At 40.3% G+C, this 24,088-nt stretch overlaps 1 long non-coding RNA gene across 1 annotated transcript in view; it reads right to left on the reverse strand.

Annotated features, from left to right (window-relative positions):
• LOC104146786 (uncharacterized) overlaps window positions 1-1,126 on the reverse strand; it is a 46,718-nt gene extending 45,592 nt beyond the window's left edge. The window contains exon 1 of the long non-coding RNA XR_694772.2: window positions 1,051-1,126. This is a non-coding gene — a long non-coding RNA (uncharacterized lncRNA). The remainder of the gene's footprint in view (window positions 1-1,050) is intronic.
• Between the last annotated feature and the right edge of the window lie 22,962 nt (window positions 1,127-24,088).

Genomic DNA, 24,088 nt, shown 5'->3' on the forward strand with positions numbered 1-24,088 from the left:
GGATTCAGCATTGCAGAAAAAGGGTAGCAGTTGCATGACAACAGTCGGCAGCATGGACTGTGTCTTGTTACTGCTCATTTCGGAGGTGCCAAATCGACATGGGACATCGTCATTATTATGGCTTAAAGTTGGCTAAGGTCACCCCGGTTCATCTGTTTTATACATTGGTAGCCTTCTACTTATTACTTGCCAAACAAACCTTTTTATTTTTGCACACGTTTATGTTGATTTTGTGGTTTCTGAAATTGGATTCTGGCTCCGACAGGCCTGCGTTTCCACGGCAACTCCAGGCCTTATCTGCTACTGCTGTTTGGCAGACAGACAACAAGGCCTTTCAGTTTACTTCTCAATTCCTTTTTTTTTTTTTCTTCCTAATATATTATTTTCTTTAAAAACCTTTTTCTTCGTCCTCATTTCGATTTTTTTTTTTAATTTTATTTTTACTTTTCCCAACCCCTGTCATTTAAAAATCACATAATTAATTGCGCACATCCTGTGCCACGTGGGGCTGCCGCGGCTTTGAAGTCCCCATAGATCATTTTGTAGAGCCGTGGGTGCCGTTCCTTCCAGCGCGGCACCCGGCGCCAGCGCGAGCCCGGGTGGAATTTAGCATATCCTACTCCAGGTATGATAAAGAAACCTTGGCACCTTCTGTTTGTTTTTACTAATTTCCTTTCCAAACTGCCTTTTCAATATAGAGGAAAGACCTCAGGACTTAAAGTTTGTTATTTTCTCTCCAAAGTTAGTCCCTGTTCTCCCCCCCACCCCGCCTTCCCTCCCCTTCCTTTAAACCAGACTGAACTGCTCCTTCGTTCAGTGGTGAGTTAGCTTTTTTTTTTCCCCCCCCTTCTCCTTTTTTCCCCCCCTTTTCTTCAGGAAAGCGCGGTCTGGTTTAGCATCGTGTAGCTCGGAGCTGTTACTGATCCCCGAGCAGCAGCGAAACGGAGCGAGGGAAAGGGACCCTGACAGGCTCCGTTAACCCTTAAGCACCGCACATGGTCTCAGCACCTTCTCTTACACAGAAAAAGCAGCAATGCGCCAATGATTTACCTCAGGGAAAGGGGGACGAGTCTTCTGGGGACTGATACTGCAGTCTGTCCCAGAGGGCACGGTTGCTGGCTCTTCTCTAAGCTGAGAGCGACCGGGCACGTCTCTCCGCGTCGAAAAAAGGAGAATATGCCGATATATAGATACACATATACCTACACACACACACTGCGCGCACTTGTGCGCAGGGGATGAACAGAGAGAAGGTGAGTGGGAGCACGCTCCATCCAGTAAACACCCAGGTGAAAAGCGGTGCAGCCCCCCAGCACGAGGAAGGTCGCCGGTGGCACCGCTGCGCCTCCTGCGTTTGAAAGAAACGGCGGCAAAATTCCCCAACGCCTTTTTAAAAGCGAGTCACAGACTAGCGGAGATGGGTTTCAAACCGCTAGCTATAATGTATGTTGACCATATTTTGCAAAGGTAAACATTATCATTTGGGGATCTTTTGTAGCAAGGAGCTAATTCAGAATTAATCCCTGCAGAACTACTGTTTCCTCTCTAGAAAGATGGGTATTCTGTCTCACAGAGAAAACGAGATCTTTTCTACAGACGTTTCGAGCCAGCTTCTCACATCTGATAGGAAATTACATTTCTGCCTATGAAGTCCATAAGGCGATTTAAAAATCCTGGAGAAAAGATCTTATTCTCCATGAAATTTTGAACAGTTTCAAAATGATTTCTGAGCATATTTTTGTTTCATTTTTATAGAGCTACATTTATTTCATGGTTACTCAGGGTCTTATTCAAAACCCCATGCTGTAAATGAAAAGATTTCCATTGATTCCGAGGGGCTTTGAATTAAACAGTTAAGGAATTTTCCGTGAGGCTAAAAATGGGAAACAATTCATTATGAAATCCCAGAGGTTCATTTTAAAAACCTATATAGCAGATATTGTTCTCTGTTAAAGTCTGTAGCACTATATCATGCAGAAAACAGTATATTCAATTGTTTTGTGCCTGCAGGTTTCTACATAAGTCTGTTTATTCCAATGTGAATAAAAAGGCTGGCAAAAGGTAATTGCCGTTTCTGTCTATATTCAAATGCTTTTCTAAACTATAATCATATGCTAATGGGCTAATTGAACAGGACTATAATTAATGTTTAGATATCTTCAGCCATTCCTAGTCCTCTCGTTAAAAACAACAGCGTTTATAGTGACTATCCAAATGTACAATGGTACTGAAATATTTTTATCCGTTACTGCATCATACTGGGTGTTTTAAAAGTATTTTTACTGTTGTTTATACCGTTTTTTCTGTCCTCCTCCCTCTCTTCTCCCTTTTAATTACTCTACCTTTCTAGAAAACTCACACATTCACTGTAACTGAAGAATATAATGAGTTTTATAATCACCCAAATTCAAATCCAATCTCACTTTACATGTGCATACAGTTATTGCCCTAACTCTCTGCACCAATGGCACTTCTATTTGCAGAAATCTGCCCGCGTGACCCATGGGGACAGGAATGAAACCGCCATTCATTCAAGAGGGCTTTGCCACCGAGACGCCACCGAGGTGCCACCGCTTCCGAGGCAGAGAGCCGCGGCCGGCTGGACAAATAACGTGCTTCGTGCTGCTCAGGAGCCAGGTCCAGTTAGCATAGGAGGGGAGCAGGTAAACAGGATTTTCCCCTTCAAGAGACCAGAGAAAACTCCTTTTAAACTCTTCTGTGTGTGTGTGTGTGTGTTACAGGTGCTAGAGCAGAACAAACTAAAACTTGGTGTAGAGCAAACCAAAGTTCGGTATTAGAGGTTTCCTCCAATGAAGCCACACAAAGTTATGTGGAGCTGGCACTGCAGGCTGTGATTTTGGGACACATCTTTAACGAAGAGTAGGGACTCACGGCTGAGCATGGTCATCATTCCCACCTCCCTTCAGCTGACAACTGAGAGGCAGAACCCAGGTTCCTAACCCGGCCCAGAAGCGGTTATAGTCCAGTAGATACTATAGGTGTAGAAAGCTCTGGAAATCTTTACTTTGGGACAAAAGACACCATGAAGTTGTGAAACAGTATCATCACTATTGAGTTATTCTAACAGTGCTACTGAACACATGGGTTGAGAGAGAAGAAGCATGATGGACAGATTGCCTTCAAGCCATTTGAAGGTTGTTCATTCCCTAAACTCTACACTTTTACCTACCTGTTTCTTAAAGCTACCCAGAAGTTGCTTTAAAATTGTGCCTTTCATCTGCAATTCTAGAACCTTTCCATAGTTTGAGTTCTTAAATTAGAATTTATCTTTACACTAACACAAGCTGGCAAAAAGTTATAAGTGACTTTCGAGATCTCTGCAAATAACAAATTTGCTGATTAGCTAGCTGATGCAAAAAAATTGAAAAAAACCTTTGCTTCTAGTTAACTTAAAATGACAGAAATTCCAGTTTCATTTTGAAAATGATTTTAAATCTTTCTACAATTAAATATAGGCCTCTTTGGAAAGAAAATGTTTTGCACATTGAAGCATTTCTATGTCAAAAGCACTACCAATGACCGACGTTGATAGTCTTGAATTTTTTTTCTCATTTGTATTAGTCAAAACTATGGTGGAATGCAAAGTTTGGAAACAGATCATGTCCACTGAAAACTACATTTGTTGGCAAATAAAGTGTTTGTGCAAGAAATTTCACTTTCTCTTCTTGTAAACAAGGCTCAGCAGGCCAGATCCTAAATTTTTGGGGATCTGTAGAAGTTTTGCCACTGATTTCATAGGGACACTGCTCCCAGAATTAACATTGAAGGAAGCATACTGAAGGAAGTTTTAGGCTTAGAAGGCATCTATATTCAACTTATATATTTATAGACTCTAGACTGATTGGTCAGTCAGTTATTGCCTGGTATTTTATAGACTCCAGGCATGTCAGCTCAAGATATATGAACCTATCAGTTTCAGTAATAAAACTCCATAAATCTGTCCTGGATTTGGACTTATAACAAAAACTGAAAGTTGGCAAATTTCGCATCATTTAGGGTGGCATTACAAGCACCCACCAACTACCTACCGTGGTCTTAACAAGATAAAATGTGAAAATTAAACTTATATATTCATGCATATGTAGCGAGCTAGTTAAAACAACCATTGGGTTTTTATGATAATTTCTTCATCTCTAGGACTTTTACAGTACAAACCTACACATTTTTCCTTGCAAGATACAAAGCAGACAATGAAGCTGCAGAAAATGTACGAGACTGGTTTTGTTTAACTTTGGTCTTCTCAATTTACTCCCACTGCCATTGCCCTCTGGATATTTTTATGGAAGTAAAAGAAAATGCTCCTTTTATGTATTAGAGCTATGTATGTGAGTGACTCATTTGGCAATATTAATAAAAGTAGATTCAGTTTTATTTTGAAATCTCCTGCAAATTTATTTAAGTGAAAGAGAAAAATAGTCAGATTGCAGAATGAGGTCCTTTACTGCTTTGGAAGGGTTTTACCTTTCATACAGCATTCATAATTTCACAGAATAACAAGGTTAAAAGAGAAAAAGAAAAAGAAAATATATGGTATGAGTTGCAAACAGATTTTGTTCAAGGGGAGGCTAGGCTGGGGATATTTTTGGTACAATGATGTAGGTGCAATTCATCCCTGGGAAGGAACTATGAACCCTTCAGTCTAAGGCACGTTTTGTTTCAGGGTTATAATCTCATATCATGCTGTAAGGCATGACTCATCCTCCCAAGCTGCCTAGCTCCATTCTCCATTGACTGCAGATCGTTCCTACAGATACAGAGGAGATGCTTAACTTTTACAGGGCGAAAATGAAGTCAGGAGAATCCCATCTCTCATGTGTTTCTGCTTTTGATCTGTCAGCATAGTGCTAGACATGACAGCTCTGTCTTGAATAGCTAAAGTGCAGGCACTGTGCCTTGCTATGAGGTTTTTTTTTTTACAAACTTTTATGCTATAGAATCTTCCACATGCTGGAGCCGGATTATTTTTTTTCTTCATACTAACACCGTTATAAGAAATGGAAAAAAAATTTTTTTGGTGAGGAGGGGAAAGGGAAGAAGGATGACAATATTTTGATGAATTTGAGCCAAATACAGTGAATAGTTTCTAGCAAAAAACCCTCTAAATTCTACACATTTGGTGCTGTACTTTTACAGTTCAGCCACTAAATTAAAAAAATTCATCATTTTACCATGCCTAGAAGGTAATTTTAAAAGGTAGAAGTGACAATAAAGGACACTACCTTGAAGAAAGCTAGACACCAGATAACCCTGAAGCAAAATGTGCCTTAGGCTGCATTCCAGCACAGTCTCTGAATCTTGTCTCTCAGGTTAGCACTATATTACACCTTTCACTAACATTGCCTCTCTGCCACAACACAACATCTCCTTTTACTGCAGCATAGCGTTTTTCAAGGGTGGAAGCATCCGCTCCCAAATTTCCCCATTGTCTGTGGCTACAAAAAAGAGCACCAAGAGTTAGAGGCAGTAATTGCTGCTATTTGCCAGCTCTTGCCCTGAACCACTCTATGTATATATTCAGAAATAAGTCCTCAATAATTAAATTCTTCAGGTTTTGATCTTGCTCACAGGAGCAGAGTAATTTTGGTTCCCTTATGGATTAGATTATCCTGAAAGGTTACGATTCAAGCCTTCCCTTTTTCTCCGATATGATTCTTCCAGACCTTGGGACTGATAGGGCCCTGCACAGCACCAGGTCTATGTTTTCTCTGTAAATACAGCCTACAAAATTTCAACAAGTCAGCCCTTGTGTGCCACACCGAGAGATTGATGACAAACCACATTATTTTTCCCCTCCATATAACTGCCCACAATTACAACGGTACTCTCTCAAAACACTGGTTTGTTTTTGTCCAAGGAGGAAAGAGTGCAAGCATGGTCTGATATCTCAGCGTAGAGCTAGCTGCAACACCGAGTAGCGTTATTTGTGGAAAATGCCCTTTTTCCACTCTCCTATCCCTGATAAAATATTGGCTCTGATTCTGCCACACGTGCTTAGCAGTGTCTAACACATCAGCACAGGGAATCTGGATACTAAGCTAAAAGGAAGGGATCATGACTTTACAAGTCTTGTTTAATTCTCTGGCCTGCTGTTGTGATGGTGAGGTTGCACTTAAACCGAGGGAGCTGGCAAAATTAGGATTCTTACTGTTTCCTGGAGATTGGATTTGTAACATGGTTTTGCTCCTGCACAGAAGATCCACATTTCATATTTTTCTTTTGTTTGAAGACAACTGACCTGATATGATGATGCAGGTTTGCTTGCTTGTAGAATGCCAATAAGGTACAAACTCAGTAGATTATAAAATGGCAGGACCAAACAATTAGCAAAAGTAAATTAAATAAATAAATAAAAGGCTATTTCCTGAAGGAAAGACATTTGCCTGGGAAAGTAAAACTGTGGTTTTACTCTCTATCCCTTTTTAACCTAATAGCAAATTCCCTTATTTTTGTAATGACATTCCTCCTGCATTTAAATTGTATCTCTTTAGACATAATAAGATAGTAGTACTGGGAAAACACTAATTGTTGAATGCTCTAATGATATTTCCAGAAATGCTGCTGTCCTCCAGATAACTGAATTCCCAGACTCACTTGTAAACTCCCGAGCAAAAGCAGCACCTGAAAGCAAGTCTTCTTACTTTCATGTGAAAAACGCTTAGAGCATCAAACATATGTCAAAATCACTAATTTGTCATGAAGTTGCTAAAGGCTGATATCATCAATCATCTTGACACGCTGTACTTGAAACAGCGCTGAAAAGATACAAGTCATTTATTCAAAAACATTTGCTTTGTCTACACACACTCTTTAAAAATTCCAGCATAGGACTGAAATCTTTGTGCTTACTGTTCATTATTTACAACACGTGTTTAATTTTTGTAGTTTGTGTATGGAACTAGAATCACTGAGTCTTTTTTCGTTCAGTAGCCCTTTTATTCCAAACATAGATGCACAGCACGTTTTTGAATTATAAAGAATCTACTTGTATTGGTTTTCCCCCTTTAAACTCTGGACATTTTCGGCTAATTTCAGATTCATTGAGATTTCTGGCTAAGTTGTGATGTTCCAAGAGGCACAGATTATTTAGGCTGATGTAGATAAGAAATAAGTGATTGACTTTTTCAACTGTGCCACATTTATTACCACTGTTTAGCTATCTCTGGAGTAAATCGAGATTCCAGTGAGACAAATGTAATGAATCCAATTTTTAGGGACTACATTAAAAATTTCTACAGTTTCTATTCACTTGGCCTACCTGTACAAAGTTTTTGTGTGTGTTAATCTCATAGGCATGCTGTACCTTACAGTCTCTTAATATCTTATGCGAGACTATTGTGGCCTTTAAAGCATACGTTGATCTCACAAAGATACACACGTCCCTAAAAATCCTTTGAAACTAGCAACTTTCTCTACATTGGTGATTTGATGTTAAATTATTCTGAAATCTTGCTCCTTCCTTGAAATTTCAGGGCCCAAATTCAGAAATCCAGAAAATGAAAGATTTTGAGAGTTCAGCCACAGATGAACCAGAATTAAAATACAGACTGTCAAATTCCTTGCCTTTTTTTTGAATCACGAAGTAAACTGCAGGGTAAGAGCACAGAACTGAAATGCTGACGCGCATTCCCAAAATTTGAGACAATTTTAATTCTAGTAAAGCACTAGAAATCCAGCATGTAATTCCAGAAGCACAACACATATAATCAGCAACTCAGCGTACCTGCATTTTAAGTTTTGCATGGTTTCTTGTGGGGGTGAATGAGAAGTATTTTTAAAGAAGTTTTGGCATTGAAACAGAATGAAGAGAAATGGGCCAATACCTCAGCTAGTTCTGAAAATCCCACCAGTTTTCCATGTGTTTTCTGACACCTCTCTGGAAAGTCTGCACAGCTTAATGCTGGGAGCTAGAGCCCTGCTCTTGAGCTGCGTTTGAAATTACTTCAGAATGAAGTTAACAGAAGGGGCAACCCTCTGTAGTGAACTGCAGAAATCCTTTTGCGTTTATAGCAAATACATATACGTTTAGTTTGATTTCTTTTTTTTTTAACAACTAGTCAGTTCAGAATGTTTTAATCAGTAAGACCATCTGCAGGCAGTTTGAGAGTCTTTTGCAAAGATGACAGATCTCAAGCTGTGGCTTTGCAGGACTGCTGAGCTGGGATACTGAGGTGAAAATGAGGGGAAGAGACTGCATTGTATTTCTTTTCCTTAAAAAGAAAAAAAAAAAAGCAAGCAATAAAGCAAAAGGCATTTCCTAAAGGTAGCTATTAAATCATTCAACACGCCAGTCCCTTGAGAGCAGCAAGGTTCCTCTTTCCTTTCCAGAATGGGTTTTTACTAACCATTTCTCATCTAATGCTCAGTGTCTTCACCTGGCTCTCTCTGGGCATTTACCCAGACTTGATCCAGAATGACAGCACCACAGCTCTTTCTGAGATGGGCTTTGGCCCATATATCACTTTCAAAGAATTTTTCAATGGGTCCCCAATGATGTCAACCAAGGGCTCTGTTTTGCTCGTGATAATGTGCTAATGCTCCGAGACCTGACATAAATTTTCTCTACGCATCATCATTTGTCAAAGTCACAACATGGGGTTGGAAACCAAAAAAAACCCCAAAAGTAGGAAGAGATAGAAAACTTGGCTTTCATTTTTTCTTCTGTCCCATGTGACTTTCCCCTCCTCCTCTCTCCCCCTTCTACTTTTAATCTCTAAAACATCTGATTGTACAGAAATGGTAAATAAAGGTTTTAGTTTCTCTCCCCTATATATGCACGTGTGTGTGCATGAACATGTGTGCTGGACATTTTCATAAATGGAAAGTCAGATTTCATTAAGGGAGCCTTTACCACCTTTGGATAGGAAAATGCTTTGGGAGACTTGGTCAACTGGCGCTCATTCCCCAGTTAAGTCATCATTTGGGCTGATAAAATTAGATGGAAAAACATGATCATATCGAAATGGCCTAGCAGCCGATGGGATTTGTTTTTAATCATCTCTGAGGGAACAATCCCACAGACCACACCAAAACGTTTTCTAGATTTTGTTTAAAAGGAAAAGAAAAGTCAGGAGAGAAGAAAATTAAACTAGTTTCAGCATTTTGTTTCTCCTTTCTTTTCTTCTTCCACTAAGTTTCAAGTTCTTTTTTCAGATTTTCATAATTAAAAAAAATTCAGCTCCAAAGTTAATTGGTTTCTATGCCAATGAATGTAGTCCCCATGCGCAACGCTGGGCCCACATTTACACTTTTCTATACCTGTGACCTATCCACTGATAATACATGTGAAATTTAACTGCAGACAGGTTTTATATAAAGGCAGCCTTAGATATAAGCACAACTTAGACACTAATTTTTGGTATCTTCCTCCGAAAGTAAGCTGTAAAAAGGGGGCAGCTCAAATTCATTAGAAAAAAAATGAGTGTGAAGAAAAAGAAAACGTGAGAAGATGCATTATTCTTTTGGGTATGATGACAATAGTCACAACAGCCATTCCACGAGACCGCAAGAAATTTTCCTTTCTATGGCAAAAGATGTTTTCTTCATGAACATCTCTGCCCACCCTCTCCTAGCCCCCACATCATCCTATTTAGCTGCTGATAAAATGTTTCTATTTAAGACATGTCATGAAAATAAATGGACTTGGACATTTAGCAAGCTTTTGAGCTCTGAAATCCCAAGACAGACAAAATGCATGTGTCACTAATAGTACTGTTAATGTGCACTTAATGGTGTGCTTGAAGTCCAGAAAGTGAGTTGTGGTGGCTTTTGAGTTCTTTTCTTTCCCTTGTGCTTTTATCCGGCTATTTCAGAAAGGTAACAGGTAAAGAAGAATATAAGAAAGTAAATAAGGTTGTTTCTCCATCAGCATTATAAGACAATTGAGTCTGGAAGAACCATATCTCTGGAGTGGACTTTTTATTCATTATCAACACCAGGCAGGTCTTAGCTAGAGTCAGATGATGAAAGCTGATATAAACTGAAGGGAAAACAAAGTGGAGTGAAACCAATGGAGTTTTACCAGAGCTGCTCAGTGTCCTGCTGCTACCTTTTATTCAGCTATTACTAAATGCATTAACATAAAATGACCACCTAGTCCTTCAAGCCCTTTCAAACCCTCCTCACCAGTTTATTCATTGAGTAGCACTCGTTTGTATGAAAAATTAATGTCAGTGAGAGCCGTAATGCAAAGGCGAGATTAGTACCATGATCCCCGAGACACGTTTTGTGCAAGCATGGGTGGCAGAATCTAGCCAGCACTATCCTGCAGAAGAAGGTCTTTGATTTATAACACACAATTTTATTTATCTATTAATGGCTAGGCTTTACAGTATCTGTTAGCTACCTCCGGATTCCTAAAACAAGCAAGCGAAAGCATGGAAACTCTAACTGGGCTACAGCAGCCATTAAACTTCTCCTTTGTTGCATTCTGTCATCTGATATATAGCTATTATGCCCTTAAATATCATATTAAATACTCATTGGTCTCTCTGCATTGAAGTGGCACTATTCCTGCTTTCAGCTCTTTAACAGGCCCTGAAGCTTTATCATCAGTATACCCTTACAGACGGTATCTTAAATCACGGCATGAAATCGAGCCCGTTCTGTGACTGCTGTCTGTGCGTGAGCCACATCAGCGGCTGGCAGCCCTCCCGAGCCCTGGCATCCTTCCTCAGCAGCCTCAAGTCCAATTAGACTTCACCTCAGGTAACTCTTCAAAAGAAAACTCAAATAATCCTGACGTGATGGGCGACATGTCAGGAAAAAGAAAATAACAGCCTTAAATCCGGTATTAACCTGCAATGGAAAACAAGCCATGGGGTATTTCCATGAGAAATCTTGGAAACCATACAATGTGTGGAAGGGAAAGGGATGCGGGAGGGTGGGGGGAAGAGAGGGAGGGCACGCAGGGAAGGGATATGAAAGAGAAGGGGTCCTCCGCCAAGGTCTGCTTCTAACCACATGCTCATGGACTGGGTTTCGGGTTTCATACCTCTGCTGACAATTCGCTACACTGGCTATCAGGAAGATTAGAAGGGAAATGTTTATGGAGGTCTTTCTCTGAAGAGGAGAAGGAACTACACAACACTATAGTAATTTGTTTGTTTTTCTTTCTTTCTCTTTTAGTATTGAGTAAAGCTTTCCCTTGTTGCTGGGCCTCATCCTGCTATGCTTTTGGAGTTCTTCACACCCCATTAAGCCCCCAGGAGTTACTCTGGTTTTAGGACTTGCGGAGCAAGATGAGAACCATCTGCCTGGTTACAGTTTGGAAGCACGGTGCTGTACATGTACATGCACCACTGCAACTTTGTCAAACACTGCACTCTTGATAGAAAGGAACCAAAGAGAGAAGACGACAAAACAGGACAAATACTGCGGCTCACTCGCTTGTAGCTAGTCCTCAGCGTGACCACTATTCTAAGTCCAAGATAAAGGCAATTGTTCAGCTGTTTTGATTTTGGAGACTTTGGTTCCAGACAGAAGTAAGGTTGGAAACAAGGAAGGGTGTTTGTAATCCAAATTCCAGGCATCTGAGGATCGCAAGAGCAGGGAGACACCTTGGGCTAGCTCTCCGTGCCAAGCACAGACAGGGAGAAGGGGTTCCTGCAACACCCCATCACTCTCCTGCGCAGGGCTCCTTGGGGTGGGACCTCAGCCAGCTTCCCAATTGCTGGGATGCTGGAAAGTGGCTGGATTCGTTCCAACTATCTAGTCTGCCAGTCCCAGTCGTCCTCCTGCTCTCAGCAACGCTTGTCAAGAGCCACTCCACTGTAATGGATGGGAGTTAATTCATGGTAAAGGCAATGGAAACTGGACTGGAATTAGTTCTCATCTGATGACTATTAAACTAGCTCTTCATCAGGTATGCTTTATATAAACAGAGATTAAAAGAAAAAAATTATACTGGAATTACTCTAAGGAAACTGTATTTTTGGAGGCCAAATAAAACTTCATATAATAGCTATTCTTTAAAAAAAGAGAATACCACCTTCAAATCAATTATATCAAGGCATATAACTACACGCTTATATGGTCAATTAAATACGTTTTTTTACAACAAACCATATTGAATGCCAATTAAAGCTTAAACTTTTTTTTAACAAAGCTTTGTTTAGTTAAGAAATTCCCAGTTTACATATTTAAATTCTCAAGCTAACTCTTTTAATATGTATAGCTATTATTATTGAATGTACAAATTATTTGGCATAGACTTTTTGATATAGTACAAAATCAGCAGCTTAAGTGTGTTGAAGAACACTGAACTCCAGCAAGAACTGTAGCAAACTAACCTGTGCAAAGAGAAATCTGTATTTTAAGATTATCTAAACTGATGTTGACTAATGGTTTGTTTAGCCAAGAACAATATATTTCCCTCCTACTACGGTTCCTTATTTAACTGTGTATATTTGTCCTCCCTGTGCCATTTCTATCACAAATTCATCACAGAGGTGGCAATACAATATTTGATATACCAAAGGAGCTAGACGGTTAGTCTCAAGAAGTTGAAAGCACAGGTAAGTTGTTCAAAAATACTGAGCAAAATTTTAAGACTAAAGTTGAAAGGGAAAAATGACTTCTATTAATTTGGTTTAGATACTTCTGTTTTAATTGGAAAACACTGCAAGCTGAAAACCTAGGTTGAAAATACCACAATTCTTAAAAATAATTAAGCTAATTATAAAAAAATTTAAATGTGGATTCATATCCTTAAACATTTATGACGTCTTTTCCCTATCAATAATTATTGTTGGTTGTTAGTGTTTCAAAACAGATCTTCAGTGCGCATATTTTTCATTAGAGCACTCAACTGAGCATGTAAGCGTATACTTCTTCATAGTTCTGAAACTATTGCCTCCAACTGATTATTTGCTTAAAGTTAAGCATGAGCTTAGGAACTTGGCTGTATTGGCATTTACATGGACATTCCCACCAGTATAATATTCTGAAACCTTCCTGTGATTACAGCATTCCCCATAACGGGAACCCCAATATTACTAAGGACTTCAGCAACCTTGGCCAATGTCAACAGAATGGGAGGTGCTATTTCATTAATTTCCCCCGACTAGGGACAAAAATAACTTCATATATTTCTTGGTTTTGTGTTTCAACCTCCAGGAGAACAATTTTCTTAAAAAGTAAAGAAATTGGTTACAGTATACTCTGGTTGGTTACATTAGACTGTAATTTCAAAAGGCATCAGTGATTCGAGACTGATTTTTGACAAGAAAAAAAAAAAATGACCACACATTTGCTAACATCAATAGTCACCTTTCCTCATGCATAAAGCATACGAACACATTTTTGGCTGTCAGTATTTGAACAACAGAAAATGGGAAGGAAGAAGCATAGACATGTTTTAACTTTCTGACAAACTGTTTTGATGAACGGGGATCCCAGCACTGGCTAAAGAGTGAGGACAGAAAAATGGCTCCCTATGGTGCAGGCCAAGATCTCCTCTAATAACAGAATGAGTGAGCAAATCAGGGGAACCACAACTTTCCTACTGTGTGAGAGACCACAAATAATGGAAGATAAACAGATACGAGAAGGGGCAATTCATTTTCCATGCCCATTAAGTTTTCCAGGTAGAACTGGGTGTCAATGTATTTATGATTTGCTCTCATATCTTTTCAGGTCTTCCTTAAAACAGACTGAAGATGGATTTTGGGTTTTGGTCCATTTTATAGTGTACTTAGCCCTTGTTTGATGAGAGGCTAAAACGAGCTCTTGTAAATCATTCTGCAGCCATGTAAAACAGGACTCTCTTATAAATTTGTAGCTACCCAAATGGTTAAAATCCCAGTATAATCAAGGCCATGTGTATGGCTCCTGAAACCATTGCAAGAATTGGCTTTCCATTTTTTTAATTTTATTGTTGTGATTTTTTTGTACTGTATTATCAGTAATAGCACAACACAATCATGTATTTGAAACAAGGATTAATAATTTTGCAGCCACTAAACTCCTGAAAAACTTCACTTTATTGGTGCACTTAGTTTTTTTGAGTGCATTACACAGAACAAGGGAGAGCAAGGAGTTGCCATGTTGTGAACAGCCAGGTGCCTATCTGTTCCAAAATAATCCTTATGGTTAAGCTTTAAATATTTTAAAATCACATGGTGGTGAATATAAGCAAGCCCATTATTCAGTGTGACAACATATGAGCAACTGCTGACAGTGTGCTAACATGGCCCTCCTGGATAATCAACACAATCCCCGTCTCCCTCGTCTGCAGCAATTAGATTCCTCCTCCACTGTCTGACCCAAAGATGATCTGTTAGTAACGCAAAAGCCTCCAGAGCACACAGGGCTTTTGATTGGTATAGGTTGGGGCAAAGCAGTTCGACACAAAATGTGACCTGAGTCTGGGGGTCTATAAAGGAGACAAGGGAGGGACCAGGGAAAGGCAGAGTGGGAGGGGAAAATTTAGTTAGCTAGCTTTTCTTAAGGGTCTTCTGACAGGGCTTACCATCACATAAGAGCCCTTCTTCTGGGAAGAGGGGATCCCCTCCTTTTCCTCTTCACACCATCTACCCAGCGTCACTCCCATGACATCCCTGCATGACCAAGCAGAGGGTAGTATCCAAATTGATCATAGCTCACCTGTGGCTGGACATTAAGGAACTGCTGAGCGCGTTTGGGTTTGTCCTGAAAGACATGGTCCAAGCCTCTCCCTGTCACTGTGGGTCAAAGCTCACCTAAACCCTTTGCTGAATGTGGACTCCTGTCCATAAAGTGCAAATGTGATAGAGATTTGGACTCTAGTGCAAGTTCAGGTCTACATTTGAAGGACAGTGCAGACAATGACCTATGCGACTTTTCCATGATATATACACACACACACAAACATATATACATATATATAGCAAATGTGGCAGAGGAAAGAATTAAAACCCAGTCTCAAATCCTAAGTTAACGTTAACCACTGGATTATTTTCTCTTATGTGAATATTGCCTATGCATACTGTATACAGAAACAAAAGAGATTTACTGGGGAAGTTACCTTAGGCATAATACATGTGTACATATGTGTACTTTATACCTACATATCTGTACACACACACACTCTCGATATCAGCCTGAGAAAGAAATGCCTCATAAAAAGTCTCTGAACAGTTAGTAAATCCTGGGCCAGATTTCAACTCATGTTCCTGAGATAAGGACTGGAGGGAGGAGAAGAAAAGAGACAGCAGCAATCCTTTTATCCTTATGGCCACATATGGTAGGGTTATTTCTTTCAGCAGATGTGAATAAAAATAGATATATTTACAATTGCAGTCAGATACAGAATTGAGCATAAGCGAACACAGAGCAGTCGTTTTCATCAATGCTAATACCATAATAGTCTGGATTATGCAGTGCGCTGTAGCTATAATAACATTCGTTTGCTGTCAGCGCTCCCGTGTAAAAACAAATTAGCTGGATGATTAATGAATATCAAAAACAGCATGTGGATTCTCCTCTGTGATGCTTCAGCCCAGTGTGAAATCTGCTGCCGCAAGAGCTGTCTGTGCTGCTTGCACTTCAGAGCGTCTCCTCTGCAGATGTGGGTATCCCCGAAAAAGGGTGCTTTCTAACCACAGAATCTTTTCAGACCTTTTTAAACAATACATAATAGAAAACACTGAAATGTCAGAAATAGGTGATGAAGTGAGAATTATCTTCTTTAAATCCAGTCCTCCTGTGGATGAATTAACAGACCCATGGTGCATTAACATGCTCTAGGCACAGAGCTCCCCACTGCTCGGCTGAGCACGTTACTTTGTCCTCAGGCTATATTTGCAACATTGGAATAGACAAAGTAGGAAAGATTGGTCTTTATGTCCAGCCAGCTCACCATCCCCAAGGACCGCTTTACAAAGAGGGACCCTACTGCAAACCCCCAAGTCAGACAAGCCTTTGAATTAGTAGAGATGATATAGAGATATGGAGGATCACCTTGGCACTTTAGGGCATGTAGTAACTGTTACATGCTGGATGTCCTTTGCTGGGGCTCAATGACACTATTTTAAGCAGCTTCAGTAGTATAGGTATGACTGTAGCATCAAACTGCCAAACACCTAACCTTGTGCTGACCTGATCTGGCACATCCCCAAGCAGAAAGCAACAGCATGCGGTGACAGCAGCCTGGGTGGCAAACCCCTGCTCCAATACGGGCACAACACCATGGCAATAAAACTATGCTACTTCTGATCCCAAAGCTGGCACAGACATCAGCAGACACTAATTCTTGTAAGGACCTAGTTAATCAACACTTCTGCAGGAAAGAAGGGTAAAACGTGTGGTGAACTGTCATGTTGATGCTATTTCCAGCAATTTATTGTGTGTGGAATGACTTAATAAAAGAAAAGATTACAATTACTAAGTGAATTTATGGATACATACAATGGTGGAAAAGATTAATTCTATGTTACGCCAAATGTACAACACAATTTCATAACAAATCTTCAGCACTATATCTCATGAAATACCCAGCTGTGCAATTTGCCGAATACAGCGTAATACAAGCGCTGACAACATCTGGGTTCTTCTAAAAGGGGCTCAACTTGACAGTTATGTTATCTCACATCTACGTGCATTTACACAACTCAAAACACCATGCTCTGTACTTCATGTCATCTCCGCTACAATTTATTAACACATAAATGTTCAAACTGGGATGTCTAAGTGCTCTGTGTAATACAATGAGATGCTGAAGCCTTGTGGTCTATAAACAAGCATTTGTGTCCCTTGTTTTAGGGACAATAGTTCTAGGAGCTCACCAGCTAATAGAGATATTTATGCTAAGATTCAGCTGTGACATCTGGCAAGTACACACACACACGGACCGATGTGTATTTTCCTTGTTAATGAAATACTCCAAAAAAAAAAGCTTCCAGTCAAGAAGCAGTCACAGAAAGCAGGCATGTGGTCCTTTTCTCCTTTGACAATCCCCTCCTCCCCACCTTGATTGTATTTTCTTTTTTAAACTTCTACCTTTTTTACTACTTCCTAGATCACATACCTGAACGGAATCAGAGCGAAATCTGACCACAGAGAACTGGCATCTGTCATCAAAATATACCTCCAGAGATCACATGTTTGTTTTTCTTGCTGTACATATGTGGTCTGCAGCATTGTGGGTATTTTTAAACTTTTTTTTTTAAACTTTGAAACACATCCATCTCTTTCTGGGCTATTTTAGATGATATTGCATAGGGCTTCTAGGCATAAAGATGGCTAGATACATTCTTACACTGCGTTTAATCACATCTGACACACATTTTAGGTGAAATAAAATAGCAAACAAAGTGACCTCACATTAAATAAGTATCTCCTCCTCCTGGTATTTTTTTTTTTTTTTTAAGATAAAACTAAATCTTTGTTGCTCTTTAAAGGATGTCTTTTTGTTGTTGTTTCTAGTATTTTTGGTTTGGTTTGAGTGGCCATGGTGGTTTCCAGCAAGGATAAAGAGTGATGGAATTCATTTCTGTGAGCTACTTGGGCAGTGCAGTTATTTTCTTGTTAAGTTTGCATGGCCTGGCCAGCAAGTCATTAAATAATAGATGAAAGTTTGGAAATCATCTTAGCTTTTCACTCAGATTTGATTGCTTTCTACACTCTGCCACCCTAGTTTGTTTTATCCAGACATTCATCAGCTTTTTCCTGCAACTGGCACTTTGCTGTCATACAGTGCTTCAAGTGCTGTCCTGGAAGTCTGCTTTATTTGACTTTATTATTAAAGACATTTTCTTTGTCATGGTTTCTGGGACCATTTCCAGCAGCTTTGTAGTGATGGCCTCCATGAGAAGCTCAGTCTCATTTTTGAAAAAACTCTAGATCTCAACTTCTAAAACAATTTGAAAGGTCCCTTTAATCCTAGGAGACACAGCAATATTTGTCTGTCTTTGGTGGTTAAGAATGAAACACAGCAAAGAGGTAGATGAACAACTTTTTTTCACCATAATCAGTCAAGTTTATAAGTGACCAAGGACTCCCACAGAAGGAGCCCCACTTGTGCCTTGGTGCCCTACAGAGAGCAGATGGACTACTTCATGCCTGAGCCAGTTTGTAGGTGGTGCCAGATGTCTCTAGCTTCCTTGCAGCTAAAGTGAGCTCCTTGGTGCAGCTAAGGACAGACCTTATGAATTTCAGAAAGCTGCTTGGTGGCTTGTTAGGAGTTAACTGGGTAGTTTCAATCCTGGTTCTGCCAGGAAGCTGCCTACCTTGATGATATTATTTGGCACCCTCACTAGAGATGAGTCAAGGAAGAAGACTTCGACTGAATTTTCTCCCTGCCCCTCAGCAGGGCCTCTCTCCAGACATACACAGGGACAGGGAAATGCATGGCTGCTCCAAAACACCCAAAGAATTTCCCCCCCTTTCCATAATTTAGTTTGAAAAGGGAAGCAAGCAAGATACAGTCTCTCTGGGGAGCTCATAGCAAAAGCACTGCAGGCCGTGTGCGACCAAGGGCTTCTTTCCAGTATACTTTTTTCCTCTCTTATTTTTAGTTAAAATGACAGTAGCAATGCTACGGTAAACAGGGGTATCAGGGATCAGGGTTAGTTGTGTGAACAGGCGCACAGCCATGCTGCCTTGAAGTGGAGAAGCAACCCGAGACCTCTGCAGGCAGTCACACATCAACCCCTTTCTCTGCAAAGCAGCACTTTGCTCTCTGAGCTCACCCCCGAGACCGCGGCCGTAACCCTGCCCACTCAAAGCACAGTAGCTAGATCAGCCCTGGATGAATTAGGAATAAAAGGCAAAAGCATAATCTGGGTGTCTGTCATCTGTCCCTTCTTAAGGGATATCAGGCAGCAGTACTTCAGGTTTTTTAGCATTTATGGGGTTAATTGTGTTTTCTTTATTATATATATACACGCGCGCATCAAGTAGTTATATAATATAAAAAGGCTCTTTTCTCATATCCCCACAGCGTGCAATAGGACTCCACATATAGCACACCAGAAAAATAAAAAAATAAAAAAGTCCAAACACTGCCAAAATCTACATTTTCATTTGGCAAACTAGTTGAATCTATTCATAATCTGGTGCCTGAATCAAGTTTCAGACCAGACTAGACTGCCTTGGCTCCTGGTTTTTGTTGCTCGACCTGTCTCTGACTGGATTTAGCTATGATGTTACATCTTTAGCTGTAGAAAATTTCTAATAATGGTAGCCTGTTTTATTTTGCCACTGGAGGGTACAAGTTCCAGCATTTCCGTACTGAGGTCCAATTGGAGCCAGTTGCGGACTTTTTTTTGGACAGAAACCTTCCTTGTTGCTTTTCCCTGTTTTCTTTTTGCCTTTTATTTTTTTTAAATAATGTTCACTCTTACAGCTTTCAGAAGGCAGAATGAAAACACAGCAAATCCACAGCGAAATAAGTACTGCTGCAAATCCGCAAGTCACCTGCCTAGCTGTTTGCTGCGGAGCAGGGAGCTCCCCTCCTGCCTCTGCTGACGGCCCTGGTCAGCCGCTGTGGATGAGGCAGGAGCAGCGGTTTGGGGCTCATCTCCTCCCTATGATGCTGGAGCACAGGCTTTGATTTAGACTGTGTAGAAATGAACATTAATCCGAGCTAGATCAATCACCACTTTCAGGCATGCACAATAAGGTCAGCATTAATAACAACATATTATGAATCCAAAAGAAGATACCCATTCAGTTGGAAAGAAATACTGGAAAGAAAACTGCAGTCCCTATTCACCATCATCATCAATACAGATCAGCATAGCCCCGTTTAAACCATGAGACTACTATTAATTTATATCCCCCTATGATCTTAGTTGAGACCAGAGCAACTCATTGCTACACCTGATATGAAATACTGCCCACTTCAGGAGGTGCTTTCTTAAAGTCTTATTCCAAAATTCAAGTAGTAAGGTGGGAACATGCTATCAACAGCTGGAGCAGGAATAGAGTGGGGGAACCCTGCATGTGGGCAACAGAAACCCTTGCTGGCATCTCACTAGCTCAGAAACATCTCTTACTGTGTCATCCCTGGGACTTGATCAATTTAAACCAGAGACCTTCCTTGAAATAATCCATTTCAGATTTTCCACGAGACCTGCTATTTGTTGAAACAGGAAACCTTTATAGTTTTATATAATTCTAATAAGCCAAAAATTGTGACTATAGTAATAACATTGCGTATAGAATTAAAGAACACGGACAGGATTCTTTTTAGTTATATAGATACAATCCAGAGCAATTTCACAGGCATTGGTAAAGTTAATCACAGATCTCAGTTTGAGTTAGCAATCTACCCCACCCTAAGCCTTGAAAGGAGAGAAATCTCAGGATTTTCCTGAGAAACAAAACTTGTTTAATTTTAGTTTAGGCTTTTTCAGGTAAAGTGAGGTAATGAGAATGATTTTGACACAACTGGACCAGTTAAACTGTAAAAAGGACAATATGAGGAGGTCAAAACAGGAGGGTTTTGGGGGGTTTTATGCCTTTTGTGCTCCTTCAACAGGGGGTATTAGGGGAGCCATCCTGCATGAAAGCTCACAGGAGCACCACCAGTTCCCAGAGCCCATCGGCTCTTGGGCCATTGACGTGATGAAGGCGACACGGACACTGATGAAGGCGACAAGGACAGCGCACAGTCTTAGGCTAATTTGGACTATTTAGAGCAAATGTAACCAAAAAACAGGGAGCCAGGAGGCTGGGTTGAGCTGGGGATGCTCCACCTTGCCAAATTTGGGTGGGTTTGTATTAATTTGGATGTCTGAACGTTTTCTTTCTGCCCAACCCTCATCACTGCATGCTTGCATAGAAAATTAAGTTGCCACACCTTTAATGAACTTAATTTCCTAATTCTGACAGAGTTCCCATTTCCAGTGATTCACTCCTTACTTTTTGACACACTTCTGCTGTGTAAGCTTGTCCTCCCCCCCACCTTTTTTTTTCCAAGCAGATCTCTGCAGCCAAACATTGGATATATTTTTTTTTTCCCCTTTAGCTAGTTGAAACATAGTATATACTAATTTATAATCAATATTATTTTTAGAAAAGGGATTCCTCCAAAGTTCCCATTCTGTAGGGACTATAGTAAGAGAGACATTTCCTGGCTCATCCTTTCTGACCCTTCCCTCTTCATCTCAACTCTCCTCAGACTTTACCAGAGAGAGACATCAAACCAGCAAACACATTGCAGAGTGTTGTCCATTACATGCCATTGAAAAAAATCAGGGTCCTAAAACTCTGTAATACTGAAACTTTGCAATGCAACGCTTCCACGGCAGTCAGTGGGAGCCCAGCCCTTCACAGTTTAATATTGATGAATCCAACAGTGCTCTATGGAAACTTTTTCCAACACTCCAGCATCCCCCCAAAATGTAAATTTTATTTACATAAGAGACTATTTTTCAATATTTAAACCACCCCAGAGGATTATTTCTATTGTACAGCATTGCCAAAAAGGTATATAAAATGATTTGTCTCAAATTCTATAATAGCGCAATTTCAGCATCCTAATTTCTGCAGTCCCTTACTGGGAACTTGAGTATGTCTTCTCATCAGAGCACTCAAACAACACCATGTGGTTAACCTGTATAGTATAGTGCAGAAACAAAGCTCAGACAGGGAATAGCCACAGAATGAACATTCTGCATACTATTGATATAAAAAAAGGTGGGAAAAGGGATTATTAAAATGTGAGGTATTAACACATAACCTCCTTTAACCCGCTCTGATTCTCTGCTGCTGCAGCTACACAAAGAAGTTTATAAATCCATTACAGCCTTCTACTTCAGGGACCTATTACCAAATTTATAGTGGTATTTGTATGTGTGAATTCACCACTACGTTCATTTGTATCAGCATGACTGAAGTTTAAGGCTCAAGCCTGCATCGTTCTTATAGTTGCATAGGTTTGAGCAGGAAGGGAGGAGGTTCACAGCCTTGCAAGAACACATCCTAAATAGAAGGGGCTGAGGTGTATTTTTGTTATCAGTTAGTCCATGTTCCCATTCCAGTTCTTCCTATCATGAAAGTCCTCGGGGCGAACCTGGCTGTGGTTCATCGCAAGAGCCCTCCAACACTGGTGGTGTTCCCAAGCCCTAGTGGTGCAGGGGTAGTGCCCTCTGGTGGGTAACACAGCCAGGGGGTGGAAACCCCCAATCCAAGCCTGACCCTCATTGCTTTGTAAGGAAATTACAGAGAATTTATCTGCAGCTGTTTAGTAAATTTGCTTCCAAGGAAGTACTGCGAGAAGTGAACCAACAGTGCCCGACACAGAGACAGCACTTCTGAACTGCAGCTGAAAGTGTATTTCAAAAACTAAAATTACTGGTAAAGTATACCAAGCTCAATGATTTTTAGGTTAGCTTTTTTTTTAAAATAGGATTTAGTAATAAGGATGTGACTAATGTCATTTCACACAGCCTTCTGTTAAACTCTGTATAGCCTGGTAATTTGCTTTACCAAGAAGAATGAGTTAAAAAGAGGGAAACTGCATAGCATGAGAACTCCCCCCACGTTATGTGCCGCACTCGTACATGTTCCGGTTTTTCATCTGTAATAGGATTTTTCCATATAAGTATCTTTTGGAGGCAAGTGCACACATACATTTATTATGTCTTTGCTAGTTATTTCTGTACCTCACATTGCCACTACACTGCCTACTGTAAGATATTGCAGTAGAGTTACACAAACTAAAGCCTGATTTGCATGTGCATGATAATATCCATGCAACACGTTGTGGAAGAGTGCAATAGCTATGAATGCATATTGCACCTTTAATGGTACCTCACCATCATGAAGCTATCTTAAAATGCAATCCACTCCATAAAACTCTATTAAAAATAGGCAGATTTCTCACCCCCACTGCTCACGCGTGCATGTTGTTCCCAGACTACTTCATTTTGATGGTTAGAATCCTCACTTTAATTTCCAGCCTAAATACATTTGTGGTCAATTTACACACAGTAGCTCTTGATACAAAATTGTCCTTCAGTTCAAATAACCTCCCTTCCTGCTACTTAGTCCAAACACGCTTCCAGAAAACAGTCATAAATAAAGAGTACTTGAATTGTGTCGTCAGACCCTAAAAGCTACAATTCGGTCTTGTTATAGCCAATGGTAAAAGAACCACCGGCTTTAATAAGGCCAAGACTTTACCTTGAGGGACTGCGCCGCGGGTGATGCTATGCCGCTGCCTGCTCTGCCTGGAGAGATCACGCAGCAGCTGAGCACCAGTAAGCTGCCATTTGCTCCATAGCAATAGCAGTCCGGGGAAAGGGGGAGGTGGAGGCTAAACCACAACGTAGTTCTGTCTGAAGAATCAGGTTTTCTTGACATTTCTATTCTGAACTTGTCCAAAGAGCACCTTCTGACTGAAGTAGTTAAAGAAATAATTGATAATTGCCTTCCGGAGGGAGAGTTTACTTTCTTTTGACCCTGCTTTGGAGTTCTTTATTTTAAGATAAGACCAAATATTGACAAAGCTGGGGCTGAGATTAAAGTACATATAAAAAAACATTAGTATTGCTCAGGGGGGAAAAAAAAAAAAAGAAAAAAGCCCTTGCTGTAAACTCTCCCAGGGTAAATAAATGGCAACGTGCCTACCAAAAAATCCTGCTGATTAAAAATATATGCTATTAAATGGTAGCATTGAATTTCCACTTAACTAAAACACAGGATTAAAATTTTTATCCCAATTTCCTTTAGTCCAGACACATACAAGTATGCAAGTGGCTGTGGCAACACAGTGAGAGGTAAACCAATAGTCATTTAACGAGGCATGCTTTGTCATTGCTTTCTCCAGAGAAGGGGGAGAAAAATAAGAGGTTCTCCTAACCCTAGGCCAGAATTGAACTGTCTTGGTCTCTCGTTACTGGTAAAGCTGTGTCAAGTATTTGATGCGAAACACTGCAAAGTGACTTGACTTTGAACTTCATTACCTGTCTAGGAAAGACTAGGCAAAGCTAGTTTTTTCTCCCTGCCATGGAAGCAGGCAGGTAGCTGCTTTAATCATTTCATCCCAGTACTTAGATATGGAAGGGATCCCCCTACACCCAAATTCGCAGGGACTTCAGTGAACCCAAACCTTTGATGGAAAGGCAGTTTACCTCTGCACCGA

This window comes from Struthio camelus, chromosome 19, assembly GCF_040807025.1.
Source record: "Struthio camelus isolate bStrCam1 chromosome 19, bStrCam1.hap1, whole genome shotgun sequence".
NCBI lineage: Eukaryota > Metazoa > Chordata > Aves > Struthioniformes > Struthionidae > Struthio > Struthio camelus.